Here is a 15,990-nt window from a genome sequence, read left to right as displayed (position 1 = left end):
CCTCCAAGAAAGTGGGCTCAATGTGGCCAGTGTTACGACTTTTTTCATGACAAACCAGAAATTCTTATTGTTTAGCTTAACACTCCTGCTTTTAAAAAATGTTGACAATAGGCCCTGGCCAGTTTGACTCAGCGGTTAGAGCATCGACCTGCGGTCCAGAGAGACCTGGGTTCGGTTCCTGCTAAGGGCATGTTCCTTGATTGCAGTTTGTCCCCGGCCCTGGTTGGGTCGTGCAGGTGGCAACCACTTGATGTGTCCCTTTCACATTGATGTTTTTTTTTTTCTCTCTCTCTCCCTCCCACTCTATCTGAACAAAAAATGGAAAAGTGTCCTCGGGTGAGGATAAAAAAAAATGTTGACAATAGCCCAGCCAGTGTGGCTCAGTGGTTGAGCACTGGCCCATACACCAAGAGGTTGCCAGTTCGATTCCTGGTCAGGGCACTTGCCCAGGTTGTGGGTCCAATCCCCAATGGGGATGGCATGCAGGAGGCAGCTAATTGATGCTCTCTCTCATTGATGTTTCTCTCTCTCTCTCTAAAAATCAATAAAGAAAAAAAAAATGTTGACAATAAATTTAAGTCAATTAAAATAAAACACATTATATAGTCAAATAAAATATATCGGGAGGTGAGAATGATTTGTGAGCCTCCGATCTGTGACCCCTCATTATTTGACTTCCTTATTGGGAGAACACAGGCCCAGAGAGGGAGAAGGACTGAGGGAGTCCAGCAGTCTCATTCTGTCTGTATGACCTTAGGAGAGGTGTTGAACTTTTTGAACCTTAGCCTCATCTATAAAATGGGGATAATGGCTTCCTCTTAGGATACTGGGTGGATCCAGTGGGCTGGTATTATGTCAAGCATTTAGTAGATGCTCAATAAATGTGTTGAGGTCCTGTGTGGGGTCATGCAGAAAATCAGAGGAAGAACCAGGCTTAGAACTTTACTCTTTTGACTACCAGTTCAGAGCTTGTTCCATACCACACTGGCATGCTTTCATGGGGGTTTCCAGAGGTGTGTGGACACAGGCATCCTTCTGAGCCCGGGAAGTTGCAGGTCATTTTATGAGAGCTTGATTGTGCAACAGTACTAAGCTCAAGTGATGGGGGCTCTCAGCTCTTTGGACGTTGACCTGCAGGCCCCAGAACCCAGGAGATCAGGCTTTAATGTAGCAGTAGCAGTAAAAATACCATACACTGTTGAACTTAAGAAGCCAGTGATTACAGGTTGCACCATTATTTTATGTACAACGATGAAAGAGACAATGCTGCCAATTACGCCATGACATGCTATCAATTTTAAAAGGCATCCTGATTTCAGAGATGCTAAAATGGGGGGAAATGTACATCTTAGAATGGGAGAAATAGAATAGTAATGCTAAAAATAATCTGTTAAGTTTTATTGCTTACCTTCAATTTTCACATATATTATTTTATCCATGCATTTATCAGCAAGCATTTACTGAGCACCCACTGTGTGTAGGCACTGGGGATACAAGGCCACTGAGATCTAGGTTGTGCCCTTCGGAGGCTCTGATCCTAGTAGGGAGATGGCGCAGTAAGCAGCTGTGGGGCAATGTGCAGGGGGTGGAGTAAACGTCAATAACAGGATGCCATGGGAGTTTAGGGGAGGCAGTGGTTTTTCTGAACCTTAGGGGCAGAGACTGAGACAGTTTGGGGTGTCTGGGATTGATTTAGGAAGTGCTGTCAGGAGGAAGGGGGTGAAGGAAGCAGGCTAGGGCTTGGGAAGAAGCCAAGCAAGGAAGAATGTGTTGCTACAGCTGGATCCCACAGGAAGCCCTGGAACATGAATTGTACCAGCACGAATTTGATCCTACCTGAAGCAAGGGGGCTGAATTTTTGAACCCACCCACCTCTTCCTCACCACCACCCCCCACCAGTGTTGGCTGCAGTATTTTCTCCTAGCAAAGACTCTCTTTGAGAAAGGGACAGCTGTGAGCCCTGAGCAGCTGGAGAATGGTGCACCAGCCTGATGAAGGGGATTCGGAAGGGTTCCAGCAGTATTCACTCCAGTGTCCTTCCTCTGCTTGGCGTTATCAAGCAAGCTTCCTGGAAGAGCTGCCATTCAGCTCAAGTCTAGTGGGAGAACAGGGTATGTGTTTAACCTGTGGATAAAGGTGGGAGGAGGAGAAGCATACATGAGAATGCAGGCATCTTGAGGAACTGCAGTTTGTTTGGCTGTGTGGACCTGAGGCTTGGAAGTGGGGCAAAGCAGGATCATGCCTAACAGGCTGGCTACTACTGTCAGCTTTTTTCAGTAGGTGATGGGAGCTATTGAAAAGAGATGAGATCACTCTGATGGCAGTGTGGATGGTAAGAGTGCAAGACTAGAAGCAAGCAGAGCAGTGAGGAGATGAGACAACATGATAGCCAATACTTACAAAGACTTAACGAATGCCAGACACTGTTTTAAGCTCTTATCGTCCCATTTTACAGACGAAAACACCAAGTGGTTAAGTAGTTTGTTCAAGGTCGTCATGCTAGTGTGAGCCAAGATTTGGACTCAGATCTCAGCCTGTGCTTTTATCTGTAGACTCTCATGAATATGAATTTTGAATCCTAGTACATGATGTATCAGTATTTGTTTTCATTTAAAAATAATGCTTGCCCTGGCCAGGTAGCTCAGTTGGTTAGAGTATTGTCCTGCTACACCAAGGTTGCAGGTTCGATCCTCTGTCAGGGCACATACAAGAATCAGCCAATGGATGCATAAATAAATGGAACAACAAACTGATGTTTCTCTCTCTCTCAAAACCAATCAATAAAAAAAATGCTTTGCCTGGCCAGTGTGGCTCAATGGATTGAGTGGCATCCCATGGACTGAGAGGTCCTGGTTCGATCCCCGGTCAGGGCACATGCTCGGGTTTCGGGCCTGATCCCCAGTAAGGGGCATGCAGGAGGCAGCCAATGGATGTTTTTCTTTCACATGGATGTTTCAATCTCTCTCTCCTTTCCTCTCTCTCTAAAAAGTCAATAAAAACATTTTTTCAAATTGCTTTAAAGCATGTCCCGTTGGCTCTCAGGGTCCCGTTCTTCCTGGCCCACTGCCATAAGATAGGGAAGCGGAGCTCCAGAGAACAGCTAGTGAAGGAGTCTGTCTGGGTCGGGTCTGTGGGGAGCACGGAACTGTGCTGAAATGAAGGGAGTCCCTTGGGAAGCTGGCAGCTCTGGCTCTGAAGAAAGGGCGTTTCTGTCCTCGTGGCCCTGCCTGGCAGCCACACCTGTTTTGTCCTTCTCCTTCTCCCTATACCCAGCCAGACGTTTCTCCCAGATTGACAGCAGCAACTGGGGACATCTGTAGAGGCTCCCTATCAGGCCTGACAAAGGCAGTCAGAACCTGGCCCGAGCCTGCAAGAGAACGAGTGGGGTGGGGGGAGGGCCAAGAGATGCAGACAGCTGTGGGCTGGTGTGGCAGGCCTGGCCCTGCCCTGGAACAGGTGAAGTGAATGTGAACTGAAGAGGAGGGTCCCCTGGGTTTTCAAGGGTGAAAGACAGCGCAGGGACTTCTCAGCACACACTGGCTTGATTTAATGGCCATGTGGTTTTGAGCTCCAGCTCACTCAGAAAGGACCTGGCAAAAAGAGGTGTAAAGAGAAGGCACAGCTATCAAAGGAGTGTCCCTGTTCAGGCTGGGTAGGCAGCACTGTGGAAAAGCTTGGAGGAAAGAATACAGAAAGCAGGGCCTGGGAGAGAAGCCTTGGAGGGACACCAGGGTGGGACACTGAGTCAGTGCTGGAAAGAGTCTCTCTATGCAGAGCCCAGCAAAGGGTCATCCTGAGGCTGATAGGGTGGACCTAGGGTTTTGCAGAGGGAAAAAAAAACCTTGCCTGGACTAGGTTATTGAAAGGGAGAAGAAGCTGGTTTGGGGAAAGGGGGATTTAGAAAGAAAATAGTCATCGTAATGTCTTATATGAGCAAAGCATGATGCAGTTACATGGCAGTGTTTTGTCCTGTGATTCTCCCAAATCCCTAGAAGGTGGGCAGTCTTTCTTTATTCATGTAACAAATACTTCACAGTACATCTCTCATGGGCTTAGAGAAGGAAATGTCAACTTTCTAAGATTGCACAGTGCATTAGCTTTGGTTAGGCAGGACCCCAAGTCAGCCCAGCCTTGTGGACTTGTGATTTCTTCAACTGTGTTTGTACCCTCCAATTCCCCACTCTCTGGTAAAGGTTGATTATTCACTTAAACACCCCATGTGTGTGGACCTTGATAGAAAGGTTCTGACAGAGAAGGGACAATGGGAAAAGGACAAGAAGGCAGGCACAGGGCTGGGGGAGAAGGAAACCCCTCTTTTATTTTATTTTATTTTATTTTATTTATTTTTATCCTCACCCGAGGACATTTTTCCATTTTTTGCACAGATAGAGTGGGAGGGAGAGAGAGGAAGAGAGAGAGAGAGAGAAACATAGACGTGAAAGGGACACATCGAGTGGCTGCCACCCGCACGACCAACCAGGGCCGGGGACAAACTGCAACCGAGGTACATGCCCTTATCGGGAACCGAACCCAGGTCTCTCCGGACCGCAGGCCGACGCTCTAACCGCCGAGCCAAACCGGCCAGGGCAAAACTCTTTTATTTATTTTTTTATTTTTGTTCAGATAGAGTGGGAGAGGGAGACAGGAAGAGAGAGAGAGAGAGAGAGAGAAACATAGACGTGAAAGGGACACATCAAGTGGTTGCCACCCGCACGACCCAACCAGGGCCGGGGACAAACTGCTACCGAGGTACATGCCCTTAGTGGGAATCGAACCCGGGTCCCTCAGGACCGCAGGCTGATGCTCTAACCGCTGAGCCAAACCGGCCACGGCGAAAACCCCTCTTTTAAATAGTGAGTGAGAGCAGCAGAAAGTTAATGGAGGTGGGTGGGTGGTAACAAGCTGGCTTCTTTGGAAACTTTTTTTCCTCTTTATTTGGATATAATTCACATACCATAAAATTCACTAGTGGAAGCTTAATGGTCTCAGGCTGTCCCAGAAATGGACACTGGTGCCAGCCACTCGGCAGTGACGGATCACTCTGAGCAAAGTCCAGAGAGCAGATGCAGTGCCAGGAAGCCTCTCCAGTGCCTTGTTCTTCCCTCACTGGGACCCAGGGTTTGCAGTCCCGTCTAGAGTGCTTTGCTTCCTGAAGTGTTTCTCAGCAGACACACTCCCTGTGAACTGAACTTTGTACTCCTCTCTTTCCTGCAGTTTGTGAAGGTCAGTGGTGGAAAAAAGCCCACTCTTTGGGTAAGATTCCTTTTTTTTTTTTCTTCTCCAAGGTCATCCTTCTTGGTTGCCCAGGAAGCCTGTAGGAAGGGCTGGAGCTTCTGAAACCAAAACTTTCACTTCACATGTCATTGATTCTGCACTGTCATATCTGCAGCAAAACTGACCTCCAGGGCTTTCCTGGAAGAGCCGCAGCTTTCTTTACATATCCTCATCTGCCTGCCTTTGAGAGGTAGGCTTCTCCTGCCAGGCAGGGGCCATCTGGGACAGTCTGGTGCACACGCGCGCACGTACACACACACACACACACACACACACACACACACACCCCCTTTCCTCCCTCTCTTCCTTTCTGAGGAGGGCTGAATTTGGACATTTAGTTGGGGTGAAAGGATAAACTCCAACATGAGCAGAGCTCCTCCAGGTTGCTGACTTCTGTTTCTCTTGCATCCTGCCACTGTCCCCCCCCCCCCCCATGCTGCTTCCTGGGCCATGCAGAGCCCAGCAAGGGACAGGGAGGAAGTACTGGTGGGATTAGGCTGGGAAGTGCCCTTTGGAGTCGCTCCTATTTGTTCCCTGGTGGCAGGCTCCTCTAGGAATGTGCTCCCCAGCTGGGTTTTCTGGTTGGTTGGAAACATCCCTGTGCAGGGCTGGTCTGCACTGGCTCTCAGGGCTCCCTCAAGGGGCTAGGCTATAGAAAAAGGTCAGGATGCCACAGGTCTGCAGAGGAACCTGGCAGTAGTGGACACGGGAGACAAGTGACTTTGCTTTTGCTTCCCTCACTTGGATGAGGTGTCAGTGGGAAGGTAAAAACAAGACAAGCGAAAAAAGGTTTTAGCCCTACCGGTGTGGCTCAGTGGATTGAGCGTCCTCTCGTGGACTGAGAGGTCCTAGTTCAATTCCTGGTCAGGGCACACACCAGGGTTGCAGGATTGATCCCCAGTAGGGGGTGTGGAGGAGGCAGCTGATTGACATTTCTCTCTCACATTGATGTTTCTATCTCTCTCTCTCCCTTCTCTGCCTAAAAAATTACTAAAAGCATATTTTTTAAAAAGGTTTTACACTGAGCCTCTGCTTAAGAGCCTAGCCTCTACTTGGGGGCCTGCATACCTTCAGTTGCTCACTGCCTTTCTCTAGGAGGGGATGGACTTGCCCTGTGATCTTCTGCAGGTCACTTAACCTCTCTGAACTTCTGTAAAACCTCTCTGTCATCTGTAAAATGGGAGGGACAAAGCTCTGTGTGTGAGGAATGTGCTTTGAGAATTGTCATAAACAATACTGACCTAGAAGATGTTAAATCTGGGAGCCTGGGCTTTTCTTTTTTGAGGTAGTTCCCCCAGGTCCTCTATTCACTTTTTACAATCACAGAATCGTGACTTTTAAACTGGAAGGCATTTCAAGAGCTCATCTAGTCCCCTGGCATAATTAGCTTTATTGTGCAGATATGACTGTTTCAAGTTGTCATTACTTTGACATATCTGTCACAGCAGGTTGCAGATAAGCCCTTTTCCACCTAGGCTGGGTGTAAGCTAGATGCACACAGGCCAGCAAAGGGGTGGAAGGGGACAGGAAGGTCATGCCCCTTAGAAGCAAGTGTGGGTTTTTCGAGGTTTAGGCAGAAGGCCTGAGTAGTGTCTCTGTCAGCCACTGGGGGTGGGGAATGAGGCTGCCCTTGCCCTGCAGACTCAGAGGGCCTGTAAGAATCGCATTCTGTTGTCCCTTCCCTTCTCCCTGAGAAAAGGGATGCACCTGCTTGTCAGGACTGGCCATGGGGAAAAGTGACGGCTAGAACATAGTGTATTCTTCAGTGTTGTTTTTTCCTTCAGAGGAAGATCTACTTCTTACCCATCTCCATGAAAAAAAAAAAAAAAATGGAAGGAACCAGGAGAAACAGGGCTTCCTCCCCTGGACTTTCTTTTGGCTCTGGAGCCTCACTGAATGTGGGGGCTAGCAAGGATCTCCTGAGTAGTAGAAATATGTCTAATCTTCCCAGCAGCCAGGCAAGGAGGCATCAGGGGGATAGTGGGAAAGGTGGGGGAAATGTGGGCACACATTGAAAGGCTGCCCCAACTCTGGCCTCAGTTGCTTAGAATTAAACCCAGGAGATTTTTACTTAAGTAATTGAGACGTGGGTCTTTCATAAGGGCTGGGGCCAGTTTCTCAGCAACTTCTACACCTCTAGGATGCTGACGAGCCACAAGTGAAACTAGGGAAGACTGTTAGCAAAGTGCGTTGGAGAGGACTGTGCATGATTTACCGTATCCAAAACCAGAGAGTAATTCTTTGTGGAAGAAAGCGACTTGTATCCTCCCCAACATCACACACACACTTTCCTGGCAGGCCCGATGGGTTTCCAAACATTTCGTCACCGTCTCCTCCTGACCTTGGTGTGAAAGGAACAAGCCTCGTGGCCTGCTCCAGCAAAGCCATCGGGGGGCGCCGGCCTGGGCCAGGGGAGGGTGGCGACGGACTCCGGAGGAGAGGTGAGGTCTGCTGGAAATCCCCAGCTCAGGCCAGCCGCCGGAGGTTTAAAGACGCCTTCCCGGCCCTTATTTGGTCGCAGGAAGTGGGCGGCGCTGGGCCTGCTAGTGGAGAGGCCGACCAGAGACAGTTGTGCTGATGAAGTGGTAGAGCTGGTTCCTGCTCGCCGCCGTGCCGCGCGCTGGCCGGCCGCTGGGGCTCCGCGCACCCAGCCCCGAATTGTGCAATCCTTTGTAGCACCTCAGAGAGTCCTCCTCCTTCGCTGTTGCCTCTCGCCCTCGCTTTTTTTTTTTCCAAGCTGTGAGCTCAACCGATGAGTCAGAGCAGTGCAATCCTGACACTGCATCGCAGGACTGGGGGTGACACGGAGGGAGGGAGGGAGGGAGAGCGATCGCCAGGCGGGCACCACTGGCGCGGGGTGCGCCGAGGCTCCTGCGCCGCGAGCGAGGGGTGACAGCCCGCGCGTCCCTCCCGGGCCCTGCCAGCAAACTTCCCAGCCTTGGGAGGCGCGGGCTGGTGGAAGCCCAGCGAGCGCCGCGGGGAGGCGGCGGCGGCGCCTGTTTGTTTTTAAAATCGGGGAGTGCGTGCAGGCGTCTGGAGTCTAAGAGGCAACCGAAGGCGGCGGCCCGTGGCGAAAAAGGAGTAGTCCACGCCGGAGCTCGGGCAGGAGCGGGTAAGTGGGACTGCCGGGCCCGCGGCCGAGGCCTGCACGAGGCGAGGCATGGCCCACCCTGGTGCGGCGGCCAAGGCACCCCCAGCTTCGTGCAAGCGGTGGCGGCTGGGCGCGCGGGCTGCAGCTCTGCAGGCGCGGCCCGGATCTGGGGCGCGGGGCTGCCGGGGGCGCGGCGCGTCAACTTCTGCGGCCTGGGCAACTGAGTGTGTGCGTGGGTGTGCGTAGGTGTGGGTATGCGATGCCCCCCCCCCCCGCATCCTGCCCATGCGTGACCCGCAACCCCCGGCCGTAGCTGCGTGTGCAGCGCCAACCCGCCGCCGTGTTTGTGCAGCTACGCAGCTGCGCGCGGCCCCAGTCCACCCGGGCGCGGCCCCGGCAGGAAAACCCTCCCCACCCGCGGGCCCAGCGGCGGCAGCTCAGGAGCACGGCTGCTCCTCCTCCGCCTGAGAGAAACGTGGTGTCCGCAGGGACCGGCTTGCGTGACAGATCTCAGGCCCAGGAGGCGTCAGGAGGGGCTCACTAAGTGCAGGAACTTGGCACGGGAGCCCCTTCCCCTTCCCCTGCCAGTGTGCACGGGAAAGCAGACATGGAAACTGCCCGCGCTGGGAGTTTGAGTAAAGAGGTGCAGGGGTGGCAGGAAACAGGTAGAGAGGCCCAAGCTGGAGTGTTTAGGGCAGGCGTGCTGGCCCCACGCACCCCGGCGCTGCGGGCGCACTCAGACCTGTCATCCTTCTCACCGCCCTCGTTGGCCCGCGCTGCGGCCTGCGGAGCTCTCTGGGCGCTTCGCCGTATTCTTGGTTTGGTGGTGCCTGTGCAGAACGTGGGAGCCCGGATTTTGTCTGGCCCCTGCATATGGCTGGCTTGGTGGAGGTAGTCATACCTCTCTTCCTACTCACACATACAGAAGTATCAGGTTGCCCCTCTGAGGGCCCTAGCCCAGGACTCTGGATAAGGGTCTGATGCCCCTCAGGGGCTTTCAAGCCTCAGCCCCAAGGAAGGCAGACCTGGAGGAGAGACTTGCCACTCAAAGTGGAGACCACTAGGTATTCCAACTCAACCTCCAGAGTGAGCTGCTAGAAGGATGAAAGGGGAAGTTACTTGCCCCATTTAAAACTTTGTTGGTCATAACTCTGTTGGCTACTTCCTGCTTCCACCGTCCTACATCGGACCTGTAGAGCCTTGCTCAGACGCCGATGGGATGGATGGAGAGCTGGCTGGCCCTGGATGACTATGGAGGCCGCCACTGCACGTGTGTGCAGGGGATCCCTGTTGGCAGTTGTGACTGGGGGGAGGGCAGGTCTGGCTTGCTCCAGCAGGGGGAGCCTGGTTTGGTAAGTGGCCTGGAGGCCTCTCCTTGTCCCTGCAGCTTCAGGATTGAGATTGGAGGCCTGGTGAGGGTGGTAGAACTGCAGTTCTCTCCTCTTCTGTGGGCAGGCTGTGGGAAAGAAATCACCTGTCTTGCTCCAGAACTTCCCAGGAATGATGTGGCACATGCCCCTTTAGAATAAAAAATGCACCCTTTCCACAAGGTTTTAGATGGTTTCAGGATGAGGGCGAAAGGAGAAACTTCCCCAGGTTGAGAATTCAAGGGTCCTCTTTTTTGAAATGTTTATTTTATTTTTTTTAAAGAGAGAGTAAGGGAGAGAGAGAGAAACATCGATGTGAGAGAAAAACATCCATTGGCTACCTCTTGCACGCCCCCTATTGGGGATCAAGCCTGCAACCCAGGCATGTGCCTTGACCAGAATCAAACCAGGGACCTCTCAATCCACTGAGCCACACCAGCTGGGCAAGGGTCTTTTTTCTTCTGCTCTGGACACTGAATAACAGGGGTGTAAACATTCAGTTACTGATAAACCACCTCCTTGCATGGCCCTGGTGGGTCTCCATTCTATTTGGATTGGCCTCTGGCTGGTTACTCTAGTCTGAGTAGCTTCCAGGAGACAAGGTGGTGAAGAACCTAGAGGGGTACCCTCCCACCCCCTACCCATGAAGCTCGCTCTGGGACTGCCTGCCCACTTCCAGTGTGGCCTTGCCAAGCACCAGATGAACCCCACTCCCTGTGGCTCTGTCAGCCCCTCACCCCACCCTAGAATGAATGCCCTGGAATGCCCCTGGGAACCATAGTGCAACTTTTAAAAGTGGGATTTAAAAATAGCCAGAGCCCTGTCCTGGTTGGGTAGCTCAGCTGGTTAGAGCATCTTGATAGGCCAAGGTTGTGGGTTTGATCCTCAGTTAGGGCACATACAAGAAGCAATCAATGAATGCATAAAAAACTGGAACAACAAATCAATGTTTCTCTCTCTCTCTCTCTTCCTCTCTCTAAAAATCAATCAATAAATTTTAAAAGAATAAAAACGTAAAAACAGCCCAAGTTTATTAACCAATGTCACCCCAATAAATTCAATAAAAAAGTAAAAAATAAAAGTAAAAAAATAATATAAAAATTAAAATAGCCCAAGTGTTTAGCCCTGTGGGCTACTTCTTTTAATAAATGGAGAAAGAAATAAGGAAAAAACAGTATGTAGTTACAGACTCAGCTGAGGGCCTCCTGTGGCTACAGAACCCAGGGAAGTTCTGTAGCCAGTGGAGCCAAGACCTCTGGGCTCCTGAGTAAGAGAAGAGAGAAGTAGAAGAAGGATTTAGGGGAGGGGGGTGTCACATGGGGCTTAGTATCCCGGAAGGGGAATGGGCTCAGTCCAGGACTCTTTGGCCTTGATAGACCCTCTCCTGTAGTTGGGTCTCCCGGGAGGAAGCCTTGCTCATGGTGGAGTAGGGATGGCCACAAATAGCTGGGAGTTTCTTCCTTATACTTCAGTAGTCCTGTTTCAAGTGCCACTTTGGAGAAGCCTCAGTCTTCTTCTCAACACTTATTTCCACTTTATGTAGTCATTTCTGTCTATGCTGTAGAGGGGTAGTCCACAACTCAGCTTGCGTCTATACCTCCTCCACAGAGTTGCAGTGAGGAGTCTGTGAATTAGTACATGTAAAGTGCTGACAGTACATTTCAGTCTTATCGTAGCCTCTGCTCTAGTGTAAGCTCTGTATTGTTCCCACAATGTCTGTGTCTAGTAGGTGTTCAGTATGTGTTCGTTGATCAAATAAATGAAAAATCTCCCTCAAAAAATGTGGACTTGGTATGTGGTGGGGTCAGTGAGCCCTGCTGCCGGGACTCATACTGTACCAGTGATCCTGGTGCTGGTGAACCCAGTTTCCTGGCCCTGTCCAATGGCTTGCCTTCTGGAGAGTGTGTCCCAGTCATCCTGATCCCAGTGGGAACTCAGGGTGAAAGAGTATAGAGCCTCCTGCCTGGGAATCTGCCAACCTGGGCATTTCCTTTAGCCAGGCCTGTTGTCACCCTTCCTGTGCACGTGCATGCAGCCTGGAAGCTCTGTTCTTCCCTGACTCACCAAAGGCTGCAGGAAATGCAGCCAGTGGTCTCATTCTGTTGGAGGGGTTGCTTCAGCACCAAAGCGCTCTGACTGTGTGGGGCTGAACTAAAAACAACCCTGTGTGCTGGGCATTAGCAATGTGGAGTGTGCTGAAATCCCCAGTTCTTACTTAAGGGATCTACATTTGCATTCGAAGCAACATCCAGGATACCCTGAGACTGTGAGCTCATTTTATGAATCAGAAGCATTACAGCATAACCTCCGTGTTAGAAACTGCTATTTGGAATCTAGATCACCCTCCCTCCACCTCCAACACATGCACACTAACAGGGGCTCTCACAGTCATACACTTGGGAACAATAACAGCAAAACTTGTCCACCCCCACAGTCAGAACACCATTCCTGGATGGTGTGTGGACAGTACCTGGGCAGTGACTGAAGGAAACCTGGCTGGGTAGACCTGGGTTCATACTCCAGTCTCACCACTTGCCGGGTGGCTTTGGGCATTGCTTAACTTCCTGCACCTTAGTTTCCTCATCTGTAAAATGAGGATGATAATAGTACTTCAGAGGGTTGCTGTGAAGGCTTAAAAAAGATCATGCATGCAAAGCCACTGGCCCATGGTAGGTACTCAACAGGTAATGACTAGCATTTCACAGGCTCCCACCAAGTTCAGCCGTCTGCCTTTTGCTCCTCCTAGGGAAGAGGAAATTAAGGGTGTATAGCTCGTGGTAGGAGGGCAAATAAAGCTCATTTTCTAACTCTCTAGGCCCTGGCCACAACTGTGCGATCCACTCATGCCTAAACCAGTCCAGACTCTGGTGCCCGTGCACCTTTGCAAGGGATTCTGTCCCTGCTCAGCTTCCCAGAGATCAGATTGTGCTATCAGGAACCTACCCACCCAGGCCTCAGGCTGACCTGCTCACGTGGGTGGGAGGAAGGCTGCTCTCTCAGCCAAGGAAAAATCTCCTTGCCTTTGCTTCACCTGAAGTTTTGCAGTGTGACCTCAATGGAGGTTTGGGTGGAGCTTGGGGTGGGAGTTGTCCCTCCAAAGAGTACTTTGGCTCTTTCACCAATTGAAATGGGGGAGGGCCCTGGCCACTTTTTCTCAGTGGTTAGAGCCGGAGAGTCCCGGGTTCGGTTCCTGCTAAGGGCAGTGACCTCTGTTGCAGTTTGTCCTCGGCCCTGTTTGGGGTTGTGTGGGTGGCAACCACTGGATGTGTCTCTCTCACATTGATGTTTCTCTCTCTCTCCTCTCCTCACTCTCCTTACCGCTCTATCTGAAGATACATGCAAAAATGTCCTCGTGTGAGGATTAAAAAAAAAAAAAAAAAAGAAATGGGGGAGGGGGTTGTCTACCAAGATATTATATAAGAAGAAAGTTGCCACATGTCAGAAAAGAGCTGGAGTTTTGCTGGGGTGGGGGTGGAGGGGGTCTCCCTGAGGGGCTTGATTGCTGGCTGTGGTTTGCAGGGGTGGTGGGGAGAGGAGGGGCTAGGCGCCTGAGGCTTCCCTGGCAGTGCTTACTGCTCTTACTCTTCCTGGAACATAGCTTGGTACTGTGGTGGGCCTGGGAAGGTGCTCCCTGTTCCCTCCGCCTTTCTCTCCAGCCGCAGGGAGCTTTTGGTGTGAGCGTTATTTTTTCCAGGCAATGCTTCTTCCTCCAGGAGTCTCAGGAACGGGGGAGGGGAGCAGCCTGAGCAAGGTTTGTCTGTTCCAGAGCGGAGAGGGAAGTATAGCAGGCTTGCAGCCAGAAGGGGGTTCCCTCTGAGGCTACCCACCTTCTCTGGGGAAACGAAGCCCAGAGAGAAAGGAAAGTGATGAGGGATTTCGATTCCCAGCTTTTTTCAGCAGTTGGGCAGACAGAGGCTCCAATCCAGACTACTGTTGCCAGAATTTGCCAGTTCCTTGGAGGGGAGGTCCCAGAGCTCAGAAAGGAGCTCAGAAATGCTCAAGTGGTAACTCCCAACCCTGAGAATGCTTGTAAGCTGGCTTTTCTCCCTCTCTCTTCTTCCTTCTCTTCCCCCTCCCTCTCTTCCTCTACTCCTCCCTCTTGGGGCATTACCTGGCTGCTGCTCAGATCCCCTTTCCCATCTGAGGTTGCTCTGTCTGACCTCCCCAGCTGGCCCCTGGTCGTACCCCTAGGCTCCCCCGCTCCCAGGAATCATCCTAGAGCTGGAAAACACTTTGGGACATCTAGTCCAGCTCCTTCATTTTCAAATGGGGAAGCTGGAGACAGCGAGTTCCTTGAGGTTCCCACAGACTGTCTCCACTTTCGCCGAAGGAGTGCGGAGAGGAGCTGCTCTGTGGCCTGCCCCTCCCAGTTTGGAAGTTGGGAGGGCCGCCTGGGCGCAGGAAGAGCCCAGAGGAATACTGTCTCGGCTCCTGGGTGTGGCTCAGTCCTCAGCTGGCTCCATAGTTATTTATTTGTCTGTTTGTGTGTGTGTGAGTGAGTTTTGTGGTTGGGAGACTGGATCTGAGTGAAAGCAGAAGTACCCACGCTATGTCAGCTATGCAGCGCACAGATTGGACTTCACTGGGACCGTGGGGAGAGGAAGAAGAGGCAGAGGCCTCTGCTCAGTGGCTGCTGGTGCTCTTTTTTGTTCCTGCAGCAGTGCTTGCACACGCGTGTAAACAGCCCTTCCATGTTGCTAGCAGCTGCCTTTCTTTGCTGGCTTTGGGCAGAAGAGGTGCCAAAAATAACCAGGCGGCACTTCCACGGGTGGTACATTCACTGTGGTGGCCTCACGGCAGGCTTGCTTGCTCCCTGCAGGTCCCGGTTCCTCTGGCCCCTGCTCAGAGTTTCTGTGGCCACCTCCTTCCCAGCTTCCCTCAGGTGCTAGCACTTTCCCTTTTATTGTTCTTAGAGTGAGCCTAGGAGGGTGAGGACCCCATTACAGGCTGAGAAGCCCTGTCAGGTATTATCTGGGGACTCTTGTCCTACCATGTCCCTGCAGACCCTGCTGGCACAGCTGAGACCAGGAGAGGCCTGTGCCTAGGCCAGATGCCCCACATGCCTGCAGAGCCCAGTGCTGTTGCTGGGACTCCTAGGCTCCTTGTCCTGCTCCTGGCCAGTCCTCTCAGCCAGCTGTAGAACTGAAAGAGTCAGACCATCCAGTCTCCCCCAGCCCCCAGGTGTTGAAGACTGATAGTGACGCTGCTCCTGCCCAGCAAGGGGGAGACGAAATCACATTTATGGGGTCCTTAACCTGTGCCAGGTACTTCATGTATATATTAACCTCATTTAATCGCACAATAACTATGAGATGAAAATAATATATGCTCATATTCCAATAGGGAAACTAACAGAGAGGCTGATGATTAAAGAAGCCAGGAGAGAGAGAGAGAGAGAGAGATTTTTTTTCTTTTCTGTATTGATTTTTAGAGAGAGGAAGGGAGAGGGAGAGAGAGATAGAAACATCGATGAGAGAGAACATCGATTGGCTGCCTCCTGCATGCCCCCCATTGGAGATCAGGCCCATAACCTGGGCATGTGCCCTGACCGGGAATCGTACTGGCGACCTCTTGGTGCATGGGTGGACACCCAACCACTGAGCCGCACCGGCCGGGCCCGGAAGATACTATGTTGGACCCTGAAGCCCTGTCTCTTCACCATGCAGCTCCCATACTTCTACAGGCTATTTTCGTGTGCACAGGGAACAGTGATTTGACTCTTGGAATGAAGTGCTGCTGGTAGGAATTCAGGCACCATTAGACTGGCTCATAGTGGAGATATTCAGAGCTGGGAAGGGTGGGAAGACCCTCTGAAGCCTTTTTCTCCAAACACTTCACAGGGCAGCCAGAAACCCAGCCTGGGCCCCCAGGCCCTGCTGTAGAGGGCAACAGGCTATGGGGGTCAGTCAGATGTGTGTGTGTGGTGGGGGGTTGCTGGGGAGTCACTCATGCATGGGAGGAGTGGAAAGACTTAGTTTAGGCCTCTCGGACACCTTCCAAACGGCTCCTCCTTCCCAAACATCCCAGCCTCTGTAGTCCCGAGATCATCTCTGGGACCATAGGCTGGGGGCAGGTGGGTTCTTGGGTCTTCCTTGCTGGCTGCTGGGTCTGACCCTGGGGTTCATCATTTCAGCTGGCTTGGCCCAGGTCCCAGAGAGTCTAGTTAGTGTGTACTTGGGGCTTGGGCTGGATGTTCTGCTGGTGCCCGGTGCCAAAGGCCTCTGGGTATATTTCAGGAACAATAAAGAATAAATCAAC

General features: G+C 51.7%; 1 protein-coding gene across 2 annotated transcripts in view; it reads left to right on the top strand.

The window, feature by feature from the left end:
- Nucleotides 1-15,990, top strand: part of MIDEAS (mitotic deacetylase associated SANT domain protein) — a 65,642-nt gene that overhangs the window by 18,238 nt on the left and 31,414 nt on the right. The window contains exon 1 of one of the 2 annotated variants that reach the window (XM_036261197.1): nucleotides 8,306-8,386. The exons of the other annotated variant lie outside the window; for it this stretch is intronic. The gene's annotated coding sequence lies outside the window, so the exon portion shown is untranslated. Of the gene's footprint in view, nucleotides 1-8,305; nucleotides 8,387-15,990 lie in introns of those variants that run through there. 2 annotated transcript variants of the gene reach the window in all.

The sequence above is a fragment of the Molossus molossus genome, unplaced genomic scaffold (genome assembly GCF_014108415.1).
Source record: "Molossus molossus isolate mMolMol1 unplaced genomic scaffold, mMolMol1.p scaffold_m16_p_1, whole genome shotgun sequence".
Classification (NCBI taxonomy): Eukaryota; Metazoa; Chordata; class Mammalia; order Chiroptera; family Molossidae; genus Molossus; species Molossus molossus.
The sequence above is the reverse complement of the archived record's forward strand: the minus strand, read 5'-3'. Positions and strand labels throughout refer to the sequence as shown.